General features: G+C 51.6%; 1 long non-coding RNA gene across 2 annotated transcripts in view; it reads right to left on the reverse strand.

Annotated features, from left to right (window-relative positions):
• Window positions 1-25,388, reverse strand: part of LOC135311013 (uncharacterized) — a 116,246-nt gene that overhangs the window by 32,338 nt on the left and 58,520 nt on the right. For both annotated transcript variants that reach the window (XR_010370915.1, XR_010370916.1), the window contains one exon: window positions 20,040-20,149. This is a non-coding gene — a long non-coding RNA (uncharacterized LOC135311013). The remainder of the gene's footprint in view (window positions 1-20,039; window positions 20,150-25,388) is intronic.

Here is a 25,388-nt window from a genome sequence, read left to right on the forward strand (position 1 = left end):
ACCGGCACAGTAAAGCAGGTGGGTGAAACCGCGGTCCGCGCCAGTACGTGCTGCTGCCTGGGGCATGGCTTTGCTGCAGGTCAAGTCAGATGCTCTCTGTAAGAGTCAGTCAGGGCAAAGGCCGCAGCAGATGTCTTTTCTGCTCATTTTAACAAAGGCTGGACGGAGCCCATAGAGGAAGGCACTACGCGTCTTGCTGGGTCTGTTTGCCTGCCTTCTCGTAAGCCGTCGCGGAAACTTGCACGAGCAAAGCCTGTGCAAGCTGATGACAGCCACGCACGGTTGAAGAGGGAGCAGACGGTGAGAGCAGAGGTGCGCGCTCAGGCTGTGCGCTGGAAGCTAATGCTAATGCTGCAAAATAAAGAGTGGATTTTCTTTTTTGGGTTTAGGTGAGCGCTAAACATGACATGTGCGTGTGTGCGTGTGTCTCTCGCAGGTTTTTGTCATACACCCCACCCCCCCGCCCCAAAAAAACCACCCGCACATGCCACGCGTTAAACAGTGGTTTTCCATTGTACTTAGACGTGCTTACATAGGTGTGTTGGTTTTTTTCTTTTTTAATGCAGAAACAGCAATACGATAGATTTAATACAGCTAGCAATTAGATGGGTGTAGCTTTAGAGCGTCGGCTGTTTACAAAGCAACTGCACACCTTCTTTAACTCACAGTTTAAACAGGTAAACTTGCAGTGCATCACACGTGCTTTGTACAGTCACGGTCCACACGGCAGGCCAGATGCTTCCCCCTGCCTTGTCCTTGTTCCCCCGACTCCGACGGGACCGCCGAGGCCACCCTGGGGACAGCGCCGCTTTCTAGCAGCTGGGTTGCTTGCCTGGACGCCCCACAGACAAACAGTCATTTCCCCACTGAACCTCTTCTCAAATATTTTCCTAGCCCTGCAGGCCCCAGGTCCTTTGGTTCATATTTCCTTTTTTCCGGGCTTGATGCACAGGACCGACGATTTCCAGAAACAGAAACAGAGGCTGATTCAGTCCAGGCTAAACATTCTCTGACCTAAACCAAACTGCCTTCGAAGAGATAGCTGTACTGTAGGCACCACCTCGGGAACAGAAGTTGCCCTGTCATTAAAAAAAAAAAAAAAAAAAAAGCAGGAAAACAAGGCATTTCAGGCTGAGGAGGCTGAACAGTGTGCTGGGGGCGGTGGGGGGCTGGAAAGAAACAGTTCAGACGATTAGAGCGAGCTTGGCGTTGCAAAGCGTGCCATTATTTTTAATTCGGCAGTCAGAAGAAAATAGATTCTGACACTGATTTCCTGCGTGCTGCGGGAGTTCTCTCCTCAGCATTCCTGTGCACCATTTTACTTTTGTGTCCCGTCCGCTTCGCTTTTGCGCTGTAGCTCTCCGGTTCTAGCTACGCTTCCCACCACCCCCATTACGCTTTGACAAGCCCAGCTCTCACTGTGCTTCCCTTCCCTTCCCTTCCCTTCCCGTATGCGCGTGCAGGGAAAAGCCCGCGCGTCTGCCACTACAGGACACGCTCTGGGGGGCAGGAGAGATGACGACGCTCCCTGACAGAGGACACAGCTGAGGGGCGGTCCGCCGGGGCCGGGGAGATGGCAGCACCTTCCCTCAGCTGCCCCATCCGAGCACAGGTGCAGGTGCGCACTGAGGAGAGACAAGCAGGCAGGAGCTGCAGAGCGAGAGAGAAAATAAAATTCACGGGCGGGTGCTACTTGCGTCTCATTTTTAGCGCAAGACATTAATTCTCAGCACATTCTTGGAGCTGCCCCTTTGGGACTCACGGAGAAGAGGGAGGTTGGCCACGCGGTGCAGCCCAGCTCTGCTTCCCCTAAATGGTTTTACTGTTCAGGTGTTGCCCTAATCTGGCCGGTACCCCCGCAAAGAGTTTGGGATTTCTGCTGCCTCTCCGGGCCAGCCACAGACCCCGACTTCATCGCAGCGAATGACCCTGCACTCGTCAGAGCGGTTGCCGAGTCACATCCCGCTGCCTTCCCTGCAGAACTGGAGACCCTTTTTCAGCCCTTGCCCCCTCTTCTCTCAGCTCGTCGCCCATCCCTTTATCAGTGCCGGCACCGATCCTGCCTCCAGCTCGCCCTGTCCCCACCTGCGAGCGCCCAACAGGAGCTAAATGTCTCCTCAAGGATGCACGGAAGAGACGCGCAGGTAACCCAGCACAGACTCCCTGCAAACATCTTCTTTCCATTTGCTTTCCTCTCCTGACACGAAGGGATGACTTAGGAAAAGCGTACTGCTCGCATTTCACCTGCACCGCTTCTACTTTCACTCTCGCTCTCCTTGGCAGTAATTAATAGCGGTGGCGGGGGGGGCTGGGGCATTCCCCCAAAGCGGCTGCGGTTGTGGCACTCCATTAGCTTTGTAATTTTTAAATCTAAATCTTCTGGAATTGTTAGTTCTGGTCAGGAATCACCCGTACCTGCAAATTTTCTTAATAGCTACGCTTGACCCCAGCCACTGTTTAACAGCTCACCTTTATTTCTCTTCATTTAAGAACCTAAAGCTTCGTTTACTGCTTGGGTTGGAAGCAGGAGCTGTCGCTGCCTCTGAACTTTCTAACAGCCCTGTTACAATTTCAGTACTACCCGCTCCCAATTTAGCTTTCCGGGTCGATTTTCATTCTAGATTCTAAAATTTCCTTATTTTGTTTCTGATCAGGAGTCATTAATGCCTGCAGTTGATTTAATAACGGCTGCATTTAGATTGAGCTATTAATGACTCGCAACTCTATTTATGGCATAAAAAAGGGCTGCCTTTATATTTTTTTTAATTACAGATTAGGAATAATGACTGCCTGGTTTGTTCAGTAATAGCTGCGATTAAATTGAGTCACGACTCCTCCCTAAATAATATGTGTTTATTTGCACTCCTACAATTTAACCTCCCCTTCACCGGTCAGGGGCACCGACAAGCGCCCGCGCGTACCTCCGCGCCCCCTGCGCCGGCTCCCCAGGGAGCAGCCTCGTACCCTGACCAGAGTCTGCAGCGGCCCGTTGTCGGCCCAGCTCCTCGCCCTCGAGCGGCGGATCCGCTGCTGCCCAGAGGGGACGGAAATGGCGCGGGGTAAATGATAATGTGAAATGATAAACGAATAAAATGATCTCACAAGGGGGAAGAAAACCAGCAAAGCAAAAACCAAACCCCAAACAGAACACCATACCACTAAACCGCCTCACCGCCCCCTCAGCGCCCAAAACAGCATCCCGGGAGAAAAAAAGCAAAGCAGGCCACAAGGGACCTTTCTAGTACAGCTGCTGCCAAAGAGCGCCAAGCTCTGGAAGCCTTACCTCAGGCAACGCCTCCGCTTCTCTAAGCGCCAGAGCACGCCTGCCCGGGGGGCTGAGACAGCCCCAGAGCTGCGACCGCCCGAGGGAACACGGGAGCCCCGGCGCCAGAGGAGCCCGGGGGCAGCGAGAGCTGCCCGAGCCCCGGCTGGGGCTCTTCGACCCCCGGGCCCCGCCCCCGCCCTTCCCACAGCGCCCCGCGAAAGGGGCGGGCCGAGCCCCCCGAGGGGTGAAGGCCCCGGGAGCCGTACGGGAGCCGCCTGGAGCTCCCGGTGCGGGAGGGGGGGGGGGAGAGAAAACACCCAAACCGAGCCCCCCCCCGAGCGGAGCAAACACAGGCTCGGGCCGTTGCCGGGGGGCGGGGCCTGTCGCTACGGGGAGAGAGCCGGCACCGCCCCCCGGGCCGTTGCCAGGGGGTGGGGCCTGTCGCTAAGGGGAGAGAGCCGGCACCGCCCCCCGGGCCGTTGCCAGGGGGCGGGGCCTGTCGCTACGGGGAGAGAGCCGGCACCGCCCCCCGGGCCGTTGCCAGGGGGTGGGGCCTGTCGCTAAGGGGAGAGAGCCAGCACCGCCCCCCGGGCCGTTGCCAGGGGGTGGGGCCTGTAGCTAAGGGGGTGTGTCCAAAGGGACGCTGGCCTTGCCCCTGGAACCATCACCACGGGCAGGGCCTCTTGCTATGGAGGGTGGGGCCAGGCAGCACCAGCAACACCCCCAGGCTGTCACCAGGGGGCGGGGCCTGTCGCAAAGGTGGGTGGGGCCAGGTGGGTCAGCCATCAGACCGCCTGCCCGCCCATCGCCGGGGGCGGGGCCCGTTGCTAAGAGCGTGGCGAGGAGTATCAGCACCACCCTCACCGGGCTATCGCAAGGGGTCAACACCTGTCGCTAAGGGCTGTGGTACACGGCTCCAGCCCCCACGGTGCCGTCACTAGGTAGCGGGGGGGGGTGTCACTAAGTGGCGGGGAGAAGTGAGCGCGGCGAAGTGTCGCTCCAGCCCGTGCACGGCTGCTGGCTGCAGTACCGCGGTTTGGCCGCACGGTGGCGGCAGAGAGCAGGAAAGGGCGCCACTGCGCATGCGCGGCTGCCCGCCTGCAGTACCGCGGTTTGGTCACACGGTGGCGGTAGAGAGCTAAAATGGCGCCACTGCGCATGCGCGGCTGCCCGCCTGCAGTACCGCGGTTTGGTCACACGGTGGCGGCAGAGAGCAGAAAAGGGCGCCACTGCGCATGCGCGGCCGCCCGCCTGCAGTACCAGCATCTGCTTGCACGGCAACAGCAGCGGCCAGAGGAAAACTTCACCCTCGGGAACGGGCGGCTTCCCGTCTGCCGTACCCGGTTTTGATCGACCGGTGACTGCCGCGATCGGATAAGGGGCGGGTGGAAATCTCTACCAGGGTAGCGGAGCTCCCGCCTGCAGTCCCGGGGCTCGGTCGCTCGGTGAAAGCAGCGAGCAGAAAACAACAGGTGGCCAGTGCGCATGCGCGGCTGCCCGCCTGCAGTACCGCGGTTTGGTCGCACGGTGGCGGTAGAGAGCAGAAAAGGGCGCCACTGCGCATGCGCGGCTGCCCGCCTGCAGTACCGCGGTTTGGTCGCACGGTGGCGGCAGAGAGCAGAAAAGGGCGCCACTGCGCATGCGCGGCTGCCCGCCTGCAGTACCGCGCCTTGGCCGCACGGTGGCGGCAGAGAGCAGCAAAGGCGCCACTGCGCATGCGCACTGTCCTCCCGCCTGCCCCACTCGCCCCCACCCCACGCCCGAGGGAGGAGAAGCAGCACAAACCACCTGGGGAAAAAGGTCCCCTTTCCCACCCCCACCCCCCCCCGGAGTAAGCCCCATCAGTTGCTGTAGGCCTGCGGCATCAGGGCTGGGACAGGGAGAGCAGCAAGTCAACAGGTCCTGGAGGGTTAAAGAAGAAAATCCATCAGGGGAACACAGCTGCCCTTCTGAAGGCAGGCTGCCCGGGGTGAGGGGGCAGCTGTGCGTCGGGGCACAGGGCAGCCAGGCAGACCAGATGCCAGCGGCTGCCCTGCAAAGGAGTTGTGCGCTGCTGAGCCTTGGGCTTCGTTGGCTTGGCAGCGCCTCGCCTCGCCACTGCTCATCCTGCGTAAGCACGAGGCTTCAGCGAGCACAGAACAGGAGGCCAGGGGAAGCGGGGGGGAGGAATGTCACCGGGGAAAAAAAGTCATGCAGGGGGGCCATCTCAGGGGACAGCGTCTGGGAGGGCACAGACACACGCAGAGGGAGGGCGGGGGAGGAGGCGGACACTGCCGGACAGGGGCATGTCTGGGCAGACACGCCATGGGGAACATGCATGGGGATGACTGACACCAGGGGGGTCCCCCCAGGATAATCCACAACGGGCAACTCACCTGGGCTCACCTGCAGCAGATGATCCGCTCCAGATAACCGACCCACTCCGGAGAATCCATTCCGGATAAGCCCCAGCAATGCCCCTCAAACTGCTGCTGTTTCACCCCAAATTTTCCCCAATTTGGGGTTTTTGGGGCGGTCGTTTGGTGGTGCTGATTTCTGTTTGGATGGCTTGGCTTTTTTTGTTGTTGGGGTTTTTGGGGGTTTTACCTTATGGAAAAGCAAAAAAAGCCAAAGGAACAAAGTTGGGATTGCTTTTCCAAACGGTTCACTTCTGGGTCTCTTTGGCCCTTTCCACAACAAAGAAATCGGTGATTTTTGCTCCTGGTTTTGTGCATGAGAATGGTTAGTGGGGTTCCACCCCATCCCACCCCCCCACCGCTTTTTCCCCCCCCCACCCTCCTTTCCAGCTGCACAAACCCAGCAGGAGTGGGCTTTCCCAGGAGCCCCCAATTATTTTCTTTCCCCCAAGCCTGTTTGGGTGTTTTGGCTGTTTGGGGTTTTTCACCCCCCATTGCAGACCCAGACTCGGGGGCTTTGGGGGTGTTTGTCTGCCCTGGCAGCAGCTCCCAGGCTGCCTGCGCAGCCCCAGAGGGGGAAGTCCCCATCTGGGGGAATCGGCCCCAAATCGGGATGGGAGAAGGAGAACAGGAAAGGGGCAGCATTTGAAAGCGCTTTTGTGTCTTCAGTTGATTGGGGGGTGGGGGCCTCTCTATAAACATCTCTATCAACATGGTTTCTTTGCATTTTAAAACCTTATATAGCATAGACATTTGCACTTGTGTGTCTACTTACACATCCTTACGGAGTACATCTATAGTTTATATATACTATCTATTTTACATTTACATACAACACCTGTTTAGACTTAGCTATTAAATTTACACTTACACCTACTTAGGCTATTTACACTTACACAGAATATCTATTTACACATACCTGTTCAGACTTCCATATTAACACGTATATAAACCACCTATTTAGGCTAGCTATCTGCTTACTTACCCTTTGACACTTCAATCTTTTTCGACTTCTCTATTTAGACATCTACTTACAGTTATACCTAGGCTTATTTCACTCTATATAACCTCTATTTAGATTACACATCTGCTTAGACTATGTAACACACACTAAGCGTAGATGCTCGCTCTAGCCGGACTTTCTTCTGCTTTGAATTCCTTCATCTGTCCTTTTTCTTCATTTTAAACTCCTTTATTGTTTAATTTAGATATTTAGACAGTCGCGTTACTTTTGTGTTTTAAAACCCTGTATCTCGATGTAGAATTTTTGTATCCTGAAATACGTTATATAATATAGGAGAGAGAAGTTCTTATTTTATATATATTGACATGTAATATTGATAGATGTATAAAGGGATTTTAAAATAAGAGGGTTTTGTAATAGCCCCCCTGAATTTTCAGGCATTTGGGGGCTGCAACCCCCCTTTTTGGGAGGGAACCCCTACATGACGCCCCCACTCACCTGTTCCTCTGACGCATTATCAGCTCCCCCAGTGACACCGGGGCGCCCCGCATGACATCATCACCCCCCCCCCCCCCAATTTTATTCACCCCCAAGAAGGGCACTAAACAAGGGAATCTACTCCAACCTGCAGCTCATTACTTTAATAGTGCCATTTACAAAGGTACACACACACACACACCCCCCCACACCCCCCAGAAAAGGGGGAGCTCTGCTAAAATCTAAAAGGTGGGGCAGCCCCCCAAACAGCTGCAGCCCCCCCAGCCCCTGTCCGCAGGCTGGCGGCCGCCCCACGGCGGAGCGGGAGCGTGCCAGAGGACGGTGTCACGTCTCTCTCGGGCTCTGCTCGGCCACGCTCCCGCGCTGGGACGGGCTCCCCGGGGCGACAAACAGCCCCGGTCCCTGGGGGCCCCGACTCTCCCCACCAGGCAGCCCTCGCGGCCGCACCTGCGGGGCACCCGCTGGAGACAGAGCCGGGAGCCCCCAGGCAGAGGGACGGCCCCTTACCTTCACCACGCTTAACGACCGGCAGGCAAACCCGGGCCGGGGGGCATCTCTTGAGCATCACGAGACACTGAGAAGACATCTGAAAAACAGAAATCCCAAACTATATTTCAGCACGTGAATAAAATAGCACAGAAGAAAATGGAGGAGCTCAGTCAGCACAAGGGATAGGAAGGAAATTGAGCCACAGCAAGATTCGGGGCAAACGGGTCATGTCAAAACACAACACCTCCTTTAAAAGCTAGAGGGACTGGAACACTTGAAAACGGTATTAAGACTAACCGATACCATTTTGAACAGATTCTTCGCGTAACACTGAACGCTCTGGCTGGTGCTGGAAAACGTCTCATCCCTTCCTTACGGCACCGCTGCGGGGAGATAACCCCGTGAGGCTGCGGGGCAAAGTTGTACCGGAACCGGAACCTCCGCTTACAGATCCGCCGCAGCAGCTACAGCCCTCGCCCTGCCGCCGCACGTCTTGCTGCCTGGCTCCATGAAGCCTGAAGCGAAGCGTCAAACTTGAAAGAGTAACGTAAAAAATTAAGAATAAATCTCAGTAATGCACTTTGTGCTGAGAAGGCGGGCGCGTGTTTACGCACATCCAATATGAGCGTCTAGGCTCTGAAAGCTTTCCATTTTCCTTCTGCGTTCATTTAACTCACACAGCCGTTCACACCCGCCATAAGATTATCTATCTCCAAAATACACAGCAGCAACGTGACTGGGGGGTTTTGGCGTGTTATGGAGTCGGGAGGGACGTCCGCCCAGCTGCCCCGCCCGAGAGATGCTGCTGAACTGCCAGGGAAACGCGCATCGAAAGCGAGACTGAAATAAAATACTTAAGAGCGCTCCCTCAAAATACTGGTGGGAAAAAACCGCCCCCACCCCAACATTCAGTCGCCCCCCGTTAAAGGGGAGAAATAAAACATAGCAGCAAGGAGCTGGACAGAGAGAGATGAGGACAAACAAACAGCACGGGTCTACGTGACAGAGAACGTGGAATTAGAACACAGAGAGGGGGAGCTGGACAGAGAGGGGCCGAGAGAAAATCTAGACGGACTACGGCGGGCAGAGGCAGGAATTAAAACCTAGGGACAGGGAGCTGGACAGAGAGAGACGGAGATCACAGGGAACAGCGGCGGGTGCAGGAAGAACAGGAATTCAAGAATAGGGAAAGGGAGCTGGACAGAGAAGAACTCAGGCAGGCAAGTAACAGTAGCAGGGTACAGAGCAGAGCAGACGAACTAAAAAGCGCGGCGGGAGCGTTGAGGCAGACAGAGAGAGATTAAGAAAAAAGTCACGGGCTACGTGGCAAAGCAGGAGGAACTCAGAAACGGGGATGGCAACCAAGGGAGAGTGAGCTGGTGAAGGATAACGGGTATTCAAAGTGAGGGACGGGGAGCTGGGAAAAGCGAGGCAGAGAAAAACAGAATCACAGAGAGAATCACACAAAGCCAAAAAAGAAGAAACTGAACAACAGGAACAGGTGTCACCAAAGCGATGAAATCAACCAACCAGAGACGGTGTTCCATTACGGGAACACGGAGCGTACGAATCAGCGCATCTGTCGATCTGCATTTTAGTCCCTAGGCGATCGTTAATGTCAGCAGAACAACAGACAACGTGCTTCTGTCAGAAACGGATGACAAAACGCGGTTTCGTGTAGCGCACTGAGAAAACTAGCCAAGACTGCCAAGATTAAGAGCCAAGAAGGTAAAAGGCAATTCTGGCAGGGGGAGATCGCGACCACCGACTCACGGACCACCACCGAGCCTGCGCAGCGATTTACATACGGAACGAGCAAGTTTGTACCGATCAGTAGACAGGACAATAACGACTATATATGAGTATGTAAAATTTTGATCTACAAATTCTACGGGAAAGGTGTGTGAGGTACGCACGCCAGGAGGAGCGATCCCCCGTGCATCTGGCGCCGTGAATAAAGAACGCCTGCTCTTTAATACTAGATTGGTGTTGAATAGATATTTCCGATTTTACCGCGTTTTTCGGTAACAGTTTTGGCACCCCAGATGGGAACCTGCTTTTGAATCTCGACGGATCCGCAGGACCGTGGGACCTGCAGCCAGCCCCAAGGAATTCCTGGGGAGAGCTTCCGATCCCCAGGCCAGAGAATTCTGAGAAAGATCCCCTGGACTGAAGTAAACAAGGCATTCGTTTACGAAGAAACTTAGGTAGAATAATATGTGGCGTTAGCTTCCCACATAGGATAGGATAGTGGGTTTGAGTCCCACAGGCCTGCCCGTAAGGCGCGGCGAAAGCCACGCAGGGTTGGGGCCAAGAGGTACCTCGGTTGGTAAGTCTCTGCTAGGCGAAAGCCTGTGGAGCGGGACCCGAGGGTAGGGGGGTCTTCAACAGGGGGTTGAAGTCTCCAGGGATATCTAGCAGGGGGCTACAGATCCCAGTGAGACCTCTAACGGGGGTTGGAGTCCCTCTGACTACTATTTGTGATAGTGCACTATCACAACTGCTAGTCGACTGGGAGATGGGAGCATTTCTGAGTAAGAAACCTATCCCACAGAGAACACCTTTGGGATGTACTTTGAAGCACTGGGAAGACATCGGGGGTGATGACCCACTAACTCGGAAACCATTAATTGAATATTGCAATCATTGGTGCCCAACGTATCAATTGGAAGGTGGGCACGAATGGCCAGAACAGGAGACATTGCAATATCATACCATCTTGCAATTAATGTTGTTTTGTAAAAAGGGAAGGCAAATGGGAAGAAGTGGCATATGTTGATTTGTTCTTTACACTGTGGAATCATCCAGCGTGGCAGAAACAGCGTGAGATATGTCCACAGGATTCTACGGCAATGTTTCTGAAAAGAGGAAAATGTGGTGAGAACTTGAAGTGTTGCTCTACTTGTGATACTGGATACTTCACTTGATGGAACTGACAAGAAAATAGTATTGAATACAGCCAGAAGGCAGGTGCAGGGAGCACATGCTAACAGGAATTTACAGAGAACAACGAATAAGAATTTTCCATCTACAAATCCCGAGTGGGACCCTAATCAGCCAGGACCCAGGGGAATGTTGACTAGATGTCAGAGACAGATGTTATTTGGAGTAAGACATGCAATGCCAAAAGCCATAAATTCTGACCCATTTATTAAGTGAGACAAGAATTAAAGGAGTCCCCTTCAGCCTTTATGGAAAGACTGAAGGTGACCACCAGAAAATATACTCATTTGAACCCAGAAAAAAACAGAAAAAGCAATTCAGTTGGTCTCTATATTCATAAGACAATCAGCCCCAGATTGGGGGGGGCGGGGGGGGGGGGGGAGTAAAAAAACCTTCAGAAACTAGAAGAACCTGAATCCAGAGATCTGGGTAAAATGCTTGAAGTAGCTTGGCATGAAGGAGACCAGAGGAATCAACCCTAGCTGAACACCTGGTTACACTGAAGCTAGGGAATGAAGAAATAGAATTTTTGGTAGATACGGGAGCCACTTCTTTGGTATTGAATACACGTAAAGAGAAAGTTGATCATAAACCAGTAGGTGTTGTTAGTGCGACAGGGCAAAGAAAAATTAGCCTTTCTTAGAGCCATTAAAGTTTAAATTGGAGAAGCAATGGGCAACTCACCAGTTTCTGTATATGCCTGAATGTCCACTGCCTCTGTTATGATGAGATCTATTAAGTAAATTAGATGCTCAAGTAACTTTTAAAGATGGAGAGATTAAATTACTAATACCAGAACAGAATCAAAAGCCACAGAGGCGAGAGCGTTTATGTTACAGGATTCCTCCAGGGAGGAACAGGTTCCCGAAGAAGTGGAAAACGTAGTAATTCCTTTGGTTTGAGCGAGCGGAGCTCCGGAGCGACCTAAGCGGGCAGAGCCGGTAAAAGTAACCTTAAAGCCTGGAGCCAAGCCGGTAAGACAAAAACAATACCGTATTAAGCGAGAGGCTCGAAAAGGATTAGAGAAGTTAATTATAAATTTTTTTCAGAATATGAGCTCTTAATAGAATGTGAATCAGAATATAGTACTCCTGTGCCGCCAGTAAAGAAATCTAGAGGCAAAGAGTATTAGCTGGTTCACGATTTAAGGGCTATATCTCAGGTGGTCCAAGATCTACATCCGGTAGTAGCTAATCCATACACTTTACTGACCTCTTTTAAAGGAGGAGCATAAATGGTTTACTGTACTAGATTTGAAGGATGCCTTCTTTTGCATACCTCCAGGCATAAAAAGTCAAAGCCTATTTGCTTTGGAATGGGAAAGCCCCACCACAGAATGAAAGACACAGCTAACATGGACCGTACTTCCACAAGGATTTAAAATTAGTCCTACGATATTTGGGACTCAGCTGGCAAGAAAAAAAATTAGAAATATAGAAATGTCTAGAAAAAACAGAACCCAGGGAGAGGCATACTGTTACAGAATGCAGACGACATTCTGATAGTGGCAGAAAGTAAAGAATAATGTTTTGAAATTTTTAAATTTTCTGGGCCAAGGAAGATGCGGAGTTTCCAGAAACAAAACCCAAATAGGAGAAGCAACAGCCATTTATTTAGGATTCGAAATATCTCAAAGACAAAGACAATTAGAAAGTGAAAAGAAAGAAACTATTTGTCAAATTCCCGAACCTTGCGGCCCGAAGGAACTGAGAGCTTTTCTGAAAATAGTGAAATAGCGTCAGCTCTGGATTCTGAACTACAGACTGTATGTAAAACCATTATACGAGGCACTGAAAGAATCAAAGGATAAATATTTAACCTGGACGCCCGGATGCCAAACGGCATTCAAAGAACTGAAAAGAGCCTCAGTGATGGCCCCTGCATTAGGCCTACCCGATTTCGCTAAACCTTTTGAGCTGTTTGTCCACGAAAGACAACATTTAGCCCTTGGAGTGCTGACACAGCGACTGGGAACCTGGAAGAGACCCGTGGGCTACTTCTCCAAACAACTCGACCACGTGAGTAAAAGATGGCCTGGATGTTTACGGGCAGTGGCAACAGCAGCGCTGCCGATCCAGGAAGCCCCAAAGTTAACAATGGGACAAAAGATGACAGTATGTGTCCCGCACATAGCGGTGACTGTTTTAGAACAAAAGGGGGGTCGTTGGCTATCCCTTAGCAGAATGTTGAAATATCAAGTTGTTCTGTTAGAACAAGACCATGTGGAATCGAAGACTACTGCTATACTGAATCCTGCTATGTTTTTAACAACAGAAAACCTTACGGACAATTTCGAACACGATCGCTTGCTAACTATTGAACAAGTCTATTCCAGCAGACCAGGCCTGAGACACAAACCTCTGGGAAAATCCTGATCTGGAGTTGTTTACAGATGGAAGCAGCTCTGGGCGAGAAGAGAATGGCCGGATATGCTGTCGTTATCACCGCCGAGGGAATGGAGTCAGGGGCGCTGCCTGCGAACACCTCAGCACAGAAAGCAGTATTGGTAGCGTTGAAGCGAGCTCTGCGAATGGCAGAAGGACGAAGGATAAATATCTAGACTGATTCCAAACATGCATTTGGTGTGATCCACGATCATGGAGCTACTGGGAAGGAAAAAGGACTGCCATCAGCCCAAGAATCATTGATACAGCATAAAGAAGACATTCTCCAACTTCCGGAAGACGTGCAGAAACCAAAAGAAGTGGCGGTAAAGCGTTGCAAAGCTCATCAATTCGGCCAGACGGCTGTAAACATAAGCAAACGATTGACAGATAAAGCTGCAAAGAGGACTGCAGAGCAAGGTATCCTTGCACTAGTACCAGTAAAACAGATCGGAATTCCAAAGTTGAAACCGAGATTATTATAATAAATTGGATGAGCAATTAGCAGAACAATTGGAAGCATCACAAAACACAGAGAGATGGTAGGTAACACCAGAAAAACAAGTAATAATAATAACAACCCCACAAGTTATGACAGAACTTGCAAAAGAAAAGCATGAGCAAACACATTAGGGTGTAGATGCTACGGTTTTGAGTTTAAAAGCATCTGTAGCGTGTGTAGGCATGACAAGAACAGTTAAACCCATGGTAGCTAAGTGTCCAATCTGTCCTAGAAATAATCCCCTGAACCAAAGGAAACCACCTTTAGGAGTAACAAAACAAAAAATTCTCCCGGAAATTATTAGCAAATTAAGTTCTCTGAGTTACCCAGACAAAATAGATATAGCAGTATTTGTTAGTGCTGATGGACAAATTTTCTAGTTGGCCAGAAGCTTTCTCGTGCTGCACCAACAAAGCTAGAGTAGTAGTTAAGATGTTGCTGAAAGAAATAATACCAAGATTTAGAGTGCCAACAGGAATGTCCTCTGAGAGAGGACCACATTTTTTTGCAGAGGTAGTTCAACAAATTAATAAAATTTTGGGTATAAAATGGAACCTGCATATGCCCTAGAGACCACAATCAAGTGAAAATTTTGAGAAGATGAACCAAACACTGAACTGACATAGTGGAATATTATTGATCTAGGATGGAAGTATTGAGAAAATGATTATTTCAAAACTTCCAAAGGGGGGAAATGTAACCAAAGCGATGAAATCAACCAACCAGAGACGGTGTTCCATTACGGGAACACGGAGCGTACGAATCAGCGCATCTGTCGATCTGCATTTTAGTCCCTAGGCGATCGTTAATGTCAGCAGAACAACAGACAACGTGCTTCTGTCAGAAACGGATGACAAAACGCGGTTTCGTGTAGCGCACTGAGAAAACTAGCCAAGACTGCCAAGATTAAGAGCCAAGAAGGTAAAAGGCAATTCTGGCAGGGGGAGATCGCGACCACCGACTCACGGACCACCACCGAGCCTGCGCAGCGATTTACATACGGAACGAGCAAGTTTGTACCGATCAGTAGACAGGACGATAATGAATATGTATGAATACGTAAAATTTTGATCTACAAATTCTACGGGAAAGGTGTGTGAGGTACGCACGCCAGGAGGAGCGATCCCCCGTGCATCTGGCGCCGTGAATAAAGAACGCCTGCTCTTTAATACTAGATTGGTGTTGAATAGATATTTCCGATTTTACCGCGTTTTTCGGTAACAGTTTTGGCACCCCAGATGGGAACCTGCTTTTGAATCTCGACGGATCCGCAGGACCGTGGGACCTGCAGCCAGCCCCAAGGAATTCCTGGGGAGAGCTTCCGATCCCCAGGCCAGAGAATTCTGAGAAAGATCCCCTGGACTGAAGTAAACAAGGCATTCGTTTACGAAGAAACTTAGGTAGAATAATATGTGGCGTTAGCTTCCCACATAGGATAGGATAGTGGGTTTGAGTCCCACAGGCCTGCCCGTAAGGCGCGGCGAAAGCCACGCAGGGTTGGGGCCAAGAGGTACCTCGGTTGGTAAGTCTCTGCTAGGCGAAAGCCTGTGGAGCGGGACCCGAGGGTAGGGGGGTCTTCAACAGGGGGTTGAAGTCTCCAGGGATATCTAGCAGGGGGCTACAGATCCCAGTGAGACCTCTAACGGGGGTTGGAGTCCCTCTGACTACTATTTGTGATAGTGCACTATCACAACTGCTAGTCGACTGGGAGATGGGAGCATTTCTGAGTAAGAAACCTATCCCACAGAGAACACCTTTGGGATGTACTTTGAAGCACTGGAAAGACATCGGGGGTGATGACCCACTAACTCGGAAACCATTAATTGAATATTGCAATCATTGGTGCCCAACGTATCAATTGGAAGGTGGGCACGAATGGCCAGAACAGGAGACATTGCAATATCATACCATCTTGCAATTAATGTTGTTTTGTAAAAAGGGAAGGCAAATGGGAAGAAGTGGCATATGTTGATTTGTTCTTTACACTGTGGAATCATCCAGAGTGGCAGAAACAGCGTGAGATATGTCCACAGGATTCTACAGCAATGTTTCTGAAAAGAGGAAAATGTGGTGAGAACTTGAAGTGTTGCTCTACTTGTGATACTGGACACTTCACTTGATGGAACTGACAAGAAAATAGTATTGAATACAGCCAGAAGGCAGGTGCAGGGAGCACATGCTAACAGGAATTTACAGAGAACAACGAATAAGAATTTTCCATCTACAAATCCCGAGTGGGACCCTAATCAGCCAGGACCCAGGGGAATGTTGACTAGATGTCAGAGACAGATTTTATTTGGAGTAAGACATGCAATGCCAAAAGCCATAAATTTTGACCCATTTATTAAGTGAGACAAGAATTAAAGGAGTCCCCCCCCTTCAGCCTTTATGGAAAGACTGAAGGTGACCACCAGAAAATATACTCATTTGAACCCAGAAAAAAACAGAAAAAGCAATTCAGTTGGTCTCTATATTCATAAGACAATCAGCCCCAGATGGGGGGGGGGGTGGGGGTGGTGGGTGGGAGTAAAAAAACCTTCAGAAACTAGAAGAACCTGAATCCAGAGATCTGGGTAAAATGCTTGAAGTAGCTTGGCATGAAGGAGACCAGAGGAATCAACCCTAGCTGAACACCTGGTTACACTGAAGCTAGGGAATGAAGAAATAGAATTTTTGGTAGATACGGGAGCCACTTCTTTGGTATTGAATACACGTAAAGAGAAAGTTGATCATAAACCAGTAGGTGTTGTTAGTGCGACAGGGCAAAGAAAAATTAGCCTTTCTTAGAGCCATTAAAGTTTAAATTGGAGAAGCAATGGGCAACTCACCAGTTTCTGTACATGCCTGAATGTCCACTGCCTCTGTTATGATGAGATCTATTAAGTAAATTAGATGCTCAAGTAACTTTTAAAGATGGAGAGATTAAATTACTAATACCAGAACAGAATCAAAAGCCACAGAGGCGAGAGCGTTTATGTTACAGGATTCCTCCAGGGAGGAACAGGTTCCCGAAGAAGTGGAAAACGTAGTAATTCCTTTGGTTTGAGCGAGCGGAGCTCCGGAGCGACCTAAGCGGGCAGAGCCGGTAAAAGTAACCTTAAAGCCTGGAGCCAAGCCGGTAAGACAAAAACAATACCGTATTAAGCGAGAGGCTCGAAAAGGATTAGAGAAGTTAATTATAAATTTTTTTCAGAATATGAGCTCTTAATAGAATGTGAATCAGAATATAGTACTCCTGTGCCGCCAGTAAAGAAATCTAGAGGCAAAGAGTATTAGCTGGTTCACGATTTAAGGGCTATATCTCAGGTGGTCCAAGATCTACATCCGGTAGTAGCTAATCCATACACTTTACTGACCTCTTTTAAAGGAGGAGCATAAATGGTTTACTGTACTAGATTTGAAGGATGCCTTCTTTTGCATACCTCCAGGCATAAAAAGTCAAAGCCTATTTGCTTTGGAATGGGAAAGCCCCACCACAGAATGAAAGACACAGCTAACATGGACCGTACTTCCACAAGGATTTAAAATTAGTCCTACGATATTTGGGACTCAGCTGGCAAGAAAAAAAATTAGAAATATAGAAATGTCTAGAAAAAACAGAACCCAGGGAGAGGCATACTGTTACAGAATGCAGACGACATTCTGATAGTGGCAGAAAGTAAAGAATAATGTTTTGAAATTTTTAAATTTTCTGGGCCAAGGAAGATGCGGAGTTTCCAGAAACAAAACCCAAATAGGAGAAGAAGCAGCCATTTATTTAGGATTTGAAATATCTCAGAGACAAAGACAATTAGAAAGTGAAAAGAAAGAAACTATTTGTCAAATTCCCGAACCTTGCGGCCCGAAGGAACTGAGAGCTTTTCTGAAAATAGTGAAATAGCGTCAGCTCTGGATTCTGAACTACAGACTGTATGTAAAACCATTATACGAGGCACTGAAAGAATCAAAGGATAAATATTTAACCTGGACGCCCGGATGCCAAACGGCATTCAAAGAACTGAAAAGAGCCTCAGTGATGGCCCCTGCATTAGGCCTACCCGATTTCGCTAAACCTTTTGAGCTGTTTGTCCACGAAAGACAACATTTAGCCCTTGGAGTGCTGACACAGCGACTGGGAACCTGGAAGAGACCCGTGGGCTACGTCTCCAAACAACTCGACCACGTGAGTAAAAGATGGCCTGGATGTTTACGGGCAGTGGCAACAGCAGCGCTGCCGATCCAGGAAGCCCCAAAGTTAACAATGGGACAAAAGATGACAGTATGTGTCCCGCACATAGCGGTGACTGTTTTAGAACAAAAGGGGGGTCGTTGGCTATCCCTTAGCAGAATGTTGAAATATCAAGTTGTTCTGTTAGAACAAGACCATGTGGAATCGAAGACTACTGCTATACTGAATCCTGCTATGTTTTTAACAACAGAAAACCTTACGGACAATTTCGAACACGATCGCTTGCTAACTATTGAACAAGTCTATTCCAGCAGACCAGGCCTGAGACACAAACCTCTGGGAAAATCCTGATCTGGAGTTGTTTACAGATGGAAGCAGCTCTGGGCGAGAAGAGAATGGCCGGATATGCTGTCGTTATCACCGCCGAGGGAATGGAGTCAGGGGCGCTGCCTGCGAACACCTCAGCACAGAAAGCAGTATTGGTAGCGTTGAAGCGAGCTCTGCGAATGGCAGAAGGACGAAGGATAAATATCTAGACTGATTCCAAACATGCATTTGGTGTGATCCACGATCATGGAGCTACTGGGAAGGAAAAAGGACTGCCATCAGCCCAAGAATCATTGATACAGCATAAAGAAGACATTCTCCAACTTCCGGAAGACGTGCAGAAACCAAAAGAAGTGGCGGTAAAGCGTTGCAAAGCTCATCGATTCGGCCAGACGGCTGTAAACATAAGCAAACGATTGACAGATAAAGCTGCAAAGAGGACTGCAGAGCAAGGTATCCTTGCACTAGTACCAGTAAAACAGATCGGAATTCCAAAGTTGAAACCGAGATTATTATAATAAATTGGATGAGCAATTAGCAGAACAATTGGAAGCATCACAAAACACAGAGAGATGGTAGGTAACACCAGAAAAACAAGTAATAATAATAACAACCCCACAAGTTATGACAGAACTTGCAAAAGAAAAGCATGAGCAAACACATTAGGGCGTAGATGCTACGGTTTGGAGTTTAAAAGCATCTGTAGCGTGTGTAGGCATGACAAGAATAATTAAACCCATGGTAGCTAAGTGTCCAATCTGTCCTAGAAATAATCCCCTGAACCAAAGGAAACCACCTTTAGGAGTAACAAAACAAAAAATTCTCCCGGAAATTATTAGCAAATTAAGTTCTCGGAGTTACCCAGACAAAATAGATATAGCAGTATTTGTTAGTGATGATGGACAAATTTTCTAGTTGGCCAGAAGCTTTCTCGTGCTGCACCAACAAAGCTAGAGTAGTAGTTAAAATGTTGCTGAAAGAAATAATACCAAGATTTAGAGTGCCAACAGGAATGTCCTCTGGGAGAGGACCACATTTTTTTGCAGAGGTAGTTCAACAAATTAATAAAATTTTCGGTATAAAATGGAACCTGCATATGCCCTAGAGACCACAATCAAGTGAAAACTTTGAGAAGATGAACCAAACACTGAACTGACATAGTGGAATATTATTGATCTAGGATGGAAGTATTGAGAAAATGATTATTTCAAAACTTCCAAAGGGGGGAAATGTAACCAAAGCGATGAAATCAACCAACCAGAGACGGTGTTCCATTACGGGAACACGGAGCGTACGAATCAGCGCATCTGTCGATCTGCATTTTAGTCCCTAGGCGATCGTTAATGTCAGCAGAACAACAGACAACGTGCTTCTGTCAGAAAAGGATGACAAAACGCGGTTTCGTGTAGCGCACTGAGAAAACTAGCCAAGACTGCCAAGATTAAGAGCCAAGAAGGTAAAAGGCAATTCTGGCAGGGGGAGATCGCGACCACCGACTCACGGACCACCACCGAGCCTGCGCAGTGATTTACATACGGAACGAGCCAGTTTGTACCGATCAGTAGACAGGACGATAATGAATATGTATGAATACGTAAAATTTTGATCTACAAATTCTACGGGAAAGGTGTGTGAGGTACGCACGCCAGGAGAAGCGATCCCCCGTGCATCTGGCGCCGTGAACAAAGAACGCCTGCTCTTTAATACTAAATCGGCGTTGAGGAGTTGTTTCCGATTTTACCGCGTTTTTCGGTAACACACGGAGTCAGACCAAGAGGGCCAGAGAAAGACAAAATACCGACAGGCTACAGGACAGAGCAGGAGGAATAAAAAAATAAAAACGGAGCCAGAGCCAGGCAGAGAGAGGCGGAGAAAGAACAAGTAGCCACAGGCTACAGGACAGAGAGAGGGAGGACCAAAAAGACGGGGAGGCAGGGAGCCACTCAGAGCGAGATGGAGAAAGAAGGGGCGGGGGGGGGTGCAAAAAAAAAAAAAAAAAAAATTTTGCAGCAGGTAAGGAAAGAGAGGGGGCCAGGGGGGAGAGACAGGGAGGGCCCAGGACGCACAAGAGAGGCAACGGGGCCCCAGTGGCCCAGGACTCACCGCGACTCTCGCTCTCAGCGCTGCTGGCACAATTTAGCCGTTCAGATGCTTCTTTCCCCTCCTCTCCGCCCTGCCTCTTCTGCAGCTCCAGACTCTAGGCCGTCCTCCACCTAAAGAGAATACAAGGGTGTCTCACAGCTCTTACGAGATGAGGCTTCCTAGGCACGTAGCCTAGCTCGCTCGTGCCGGAGCTGGGGGCAGGAGCACGGGGCAAGGGGGGCCAGGGGAGGCTGAGCGGGAGCTCTGGTGAGCTGGGGAGTCGGCTATCTTCTGCACCCTGGGCAGGGGGAAAAGGTCATCCTCCTCCTCCTCCTTTCCCTCTTCCCTTCTATCAGCTCCTGGGTAACTCCTGGGGCTGCCCTCACCCGCTCGCCTTTAGCATACCAGAAGCCTGCCTCGGCAGGTCGTTTGAAGCTTCCCATCCCACCAGCCCCAGTAGTGCAGGCACACAAGGAGACACCCCTGCACCCACCAAAGGGGCTCGCTCACCTCGCCGGCAGCCCTAGGCCTCACCCGACACAGGGAATCGTGTCCGACACACCACCACGCTGCAGCAGGAGCGGAGGAGGCCTTTCCTTACCAGGAAGCAGCAACGAGCACGGCGGCATCACCTCGCAGGCACCGCAGCATCGCAGGGCTGTCACCTGCGGAGAGAGCAATGGGGATCACAGGGACGCCACCGCGCGTGCGCGGCTCCCGGGCTCAGTACCCAACTCTGGTCGCTGGGCAGCAGCATTATCTGAATTACTCTTCTCGATTAATACCATCCAGAAACCGTAACTTGGCTGCATCCACAGAGCTTCTATTCCTCTGCACCTTTCCCCCTCGCAGCCCCGGCAGCACCGTTCATTGCCTCTGCACCAAACAGCAAAGCGTCTCGAGCATTTCAGTCCTTTCCTCTCGACTGCTTAAAAAAATCTGGTGCTTGCTACTGTCCATGCCACTGCCCCCCCCGCCCATGCCTGAGGGAGGAGAAGCAGCACAGCAAACCTGGGGAACAAGGTTGGGTCCCCCACCCCCGCAGAATAAGCCCCAGGAACTGCTTGTAGGCATGTGGCATCAGGGTTGTGATAGGGTTTTGTTTTGGTTTTCTTTTTTTTCCCCTGCCTTCTTTACATAATGTATTAATTGGGGTTGCTTTTCCAAACTACTGAGTTCTGTGGGGACTTTTTGTGCTTTTACCCTACAAAAAATGGTCATTTTCACTTTCGGTTTTGTGCATGAGAATGGTTGGTGGGTGCTTTTAGGTGGTTGTTCCTTCCCCACCACCACCCTTTTTTTCCCTTTCCAGCTGCACAAATCCAGCTGGAGTTGGCTTTCCCAGAAGCCCCAAGTTGTTTTCTTTCCACCAGAATTCTTTCTGTTTTTTTCACCCCCCATTGCAGACCCAGAGTCAGGGGGTTTGAGGTATTTTTGTGCCCAGGCAGCAGCTCCCAGGCTGCATAAGCAGCCCCACAGGGGGAAGTCCCCGTTTGAGGGAATCGGCCCCAAATTGGGATGGGAAAGTGAAGACAAGGGAAAAAAAAACCTGAATAACCTGAAAAAGAACACCTACTCCAGCCCACCAAGCACCGGTCACCTTGCCTGACTCACCTCCAGGGCCCAGATCACGCTCGGCTCATCGCTTAGCGCCCTCGGATCACAAAAAAAAAGAGTAAAACCCATAATGGAGCCCTATAGCCACCAGTCACATCTTCCCTCCAGTACTACACAGACTCACCTTCTTCCAGCGCTCCCCTGGGCTCTCCTCCGTTGCCCTGCACGACTCATCCACCTGCACCTGGAAAAACAGTGTTACTGAACAAGTCACCTGGAGGCACAGCAACAGCTTAACCATTCCACAGCTCTTGCGCCCCCGTAGGAATACCATCTAGAGCCCAACTACAGCCTGCCGTTAAAGGAAATGCGTTAAATCAAACGTTAAGCCCTCGCACGTACAAGCCGGAACAGCAAACACACGGCACGCTCGCGCACCCAGGGCGCAGCCCGACGGAGGTCCACGGGCACCTCGCCGGTCTGATGCGGAGCCGCCCAGCATCCCTGCGAGCACAGCTGCAGGCGCAACAGCAGTTTCACCTACACCCATCTCAGCGCGCAGCGCTTCTGAAGCTTTAAGCTGAAAGCCCTACCTTGACCCTTGGCCACACTAGAAGCGAGCCGTGGCTAGGACTCCACAGAAACACAGCAACACAAATTGCACACCCACAGCGGCGACAGCCTTGCAACTATTTAGACCAGGAACAACAGAGAAAAGTAAAACAGCTTCATCACCCGCACAGGAAAAGCAGCAGACGGAGACAAAGGGTCAGCATTCACAGCCCTTACAGAACACAGGCGTTCTCTCTCCTTCCACTCCTAAACCCATCCCCACTTAGGTCTAAGTATCACAGCCCTGCTGGGGCAATATCGAGAGCGGGGAACAAGAGCCCTGCCGCCCGCCGTTTGTGCGGCAGGACACAAAAACAGAGGGACATGTTTTGCCACACACAACCCTGAATCTCCTGAAAATTTATGTTTACCAAAAATAGCCATTTGGAACATATTCCCAAAAACATTCGGCAATGAAACGCTTACGTGCTTGACACCCGCACATTTTTGGGGAACTTGCTATTTGCTTCCTGGTTTTGCTGGTCTTCCCTCAGAAGTTCTACCTGCAGCCAAGTTATTCCCACCCGCCCGACCGGTTCAAGTGTTCACCTTCCTGGTATTATCAGCACATTGACACAGGCGAGGAACTTAACTGCTCTTCTAAAACTATCCAAATGACAATCACAGCCCTGAAAGAGGAGTGGAAGAGAAGAAAAGGAGAGATCAGGCAGCAAAGATGCCCTGCAGGCTGCTGCCAGCCAACACTGCACTCTTTTGTTAAAGCCACCCCACCCCCCCAAACGCAAAAAAAAAGCCCCATGACTTTGTGGAGTGCGGTTTTTTTTTCTTTTCCGCAGTCCTTCTGGAGCTCATCCCTGTCTCAGCATCTTGTCTTGTCAGAGCATGAAGATGCAGATGATCTGTATCCCGACGACATCTGCATGGGATGAATACATTTTCAGAAATAGACCAGATCTGTGAGACTCCTGTCACCTTTGTGGTTTTAATAATCATAACTCAATTTTGTCGACTGACACACTTGTGAGAACTAACTTTGAAACTTAGCCTCTCCTTGGGGAAAAAAACGTGTTAGACACCAAATGAAACTGATTCAGAGCTCCGAACCACGATGGAGCCGATAGAGCTGCTGTGACTTAGTTTGTATGATTAATTAATTGGTTAATAACTATCCTAAGCAGCACAGAAAGAAGAGCTGGACCCAAAGAGGGTGTGCTGTGCTGGATCCAAAAAGCACCCTTCCTCCAGAGACCCGCCTCAGGTGGCGAGTTCGCTCTGGTGCATGCCGGCCTCCCGAACTTCGGGGTCCGATGTGACCGGACCCCCACCTCCGGGGAGGGTCCGCGTACCCTGCCCAACCCCTGCTTTCCCCTGCAGCCCCCAATGCCCCCACCCCACCCCAACCCCCCAGCCTGCACAAGCAGCCAAACCGGCTTCTGCTTTTGGCCCCCAAACCAGCTCACTTTGGGACCGTTTCTGAGCGAAAAAGCCCAGCTGCTGAGCCTGTTCTCAAGTCCCAAAAATGCAGCACTCGACCTCTGCTCCTCAGCCCCAAACCACACGACTTAGTCCCCTCGGTCAGGCCCTCAAAACGCACGACTCGATCTGTTTCAGGGCCCCGGCGTCAGCCACAGGAGCCTGCTCTCACGGCCCAGGAACAGAAGAGCTGCGCTCTCCCCGCTCAGGGACCAAACCAGCTGAGCCTGGCTGCGTCCCGGCCCCCTCCGCAGTCCCCACGGGCAACGCTCAGGGCCGCGGAGAGCGCAGCCACCCCGCAGCCCCGCACCCCCACGGCCCACGCGGGCACTGTCGGGGAGGCCTCGGGAACTGAACTGCGCGGGCCCGGCCCCGCACCCCGGCGGGGCAGCCCAGCGCCGGCCCGGCAGCGCTTTCCTCCTGCTCTCGCAGGCCTCGTTTCCCCGGCACCGCCGGGCCCGCACCCCAACCCCACAGGGGGCCGGGCCCAGCCCGCCTCCAGCAAACCGCGGCGGCAGCAGCCGGGGTCCCTGCCTGCCTCGCGGGCAAGGGGGGGACCCGCCCGGCACCGCAGGGGCCCCCGCCGGGGTCGCCGCCGCCGCCCGACCCCGACGAGGAGCAGCCGAGAGCCGGGTGGGGCTGCCCCTACTTCCCCACGGCCGGGCACGGGCTCGGCCCCAAAACCCAACCACCGACCCACGACAGCGCTCGGCCCGGGGCCGCTGCTGCCCGCAACCCCCCCCCCCCCCCGGGGACTCCGCGGACCGGGAGACCCCACAGCCGAAACCCGCCGACCCACAGCGCGCCCAGCCACGCACGCGGCTCCTCACCTGCCCCCCGGCGCGGCTCCGGCTGCCCCACGGCCCGGCACGGAGCCGACCCCGGCCACCGGACCATCCGCCGCCCCCCCGCAACCCCCGGACGCTCCGGGCCGGTTCTCGTCCCTTTTCGCTCCGACGCCTCGAGCCGAGCCGGCCCCGCTCCTCCGAGCTACCGGCGGTGCCCGCTCTGCTGCTCGGGGCCGGGCCCTGTTCTCACCCAGCCGCGAGAAGCCGCCCCGGGGTCTCCTCGGTGCGTCCAGCCCCGTGCCGTGCCGGAGCGGGGAGAGCCGGGTACGAGCGCGGAGCCCTGGGGCAGGGGTTGCCCCAGTGCCGCCGACGGTGTGGGGGTGTGTGTCGTCGTCCCCCGCCCCACGCGGGGGGCGCACACACGGTACACCCGCGGGCAGGGGCATCCCCGGGGAGCCGTGCGGCCGGGCTGCGCCGTAGGAGGGGAAGGTGATGTTGGTTTCCCATTTTCCCCGCAGCCTGATCCTCCCCCCATCCCCCGTACTGAGTTGCCCCCCCCGCCCACCCCTTCCCGCGCGTTACAGCCCGCGAAAAAGCTTTTAACAACCCCATCGACAACACTCCCTTTATCCCTCTTCCAGCAGCAGCAGCAGCGAGAGATTAAGCCAACTGCAGCAGAGAGGAGGAAGGCAAGGAGAGCCTTTTCAAGCAAGGGCAGGACAAAAATGCACGGCGTGGACAGGCACAGGAGAGGCTGCGTTATCTGGAAAGCACAACACCTACCCAAGGGCAGAAAATAAGGAACGAATCGTTTGCAAGGAGCTGCAGCAGACAGGTCACCTTTTTCTTTATTGCTCTCCTGCCCTTTGTTATCCAAAGCGATAGGCATCACCACCGGGCAGAAAATAGCTGCCTAGATTTACACGGACAACCAGAAACAATCAAGCCACCCAGGAAAAAGTTCACAGCAGAGGTATAA

Source organism: Phalacrocorax carbo, unplaced genomic scaffold (assembly GCF_963921805.1).
Source record: "Phalacrocorax carbo unplaced genomic scaffold, bPhaCar2.1 SCAFFOLD_60, whole genome shotgun sequence".
Classification (NCBI taxonomy): Eukaryota; Metazoa; Chordata; class Aves; order Suliformes; family Phalacrocoracidae; genus Phalacrocorax; species Phalacrocorax carbo.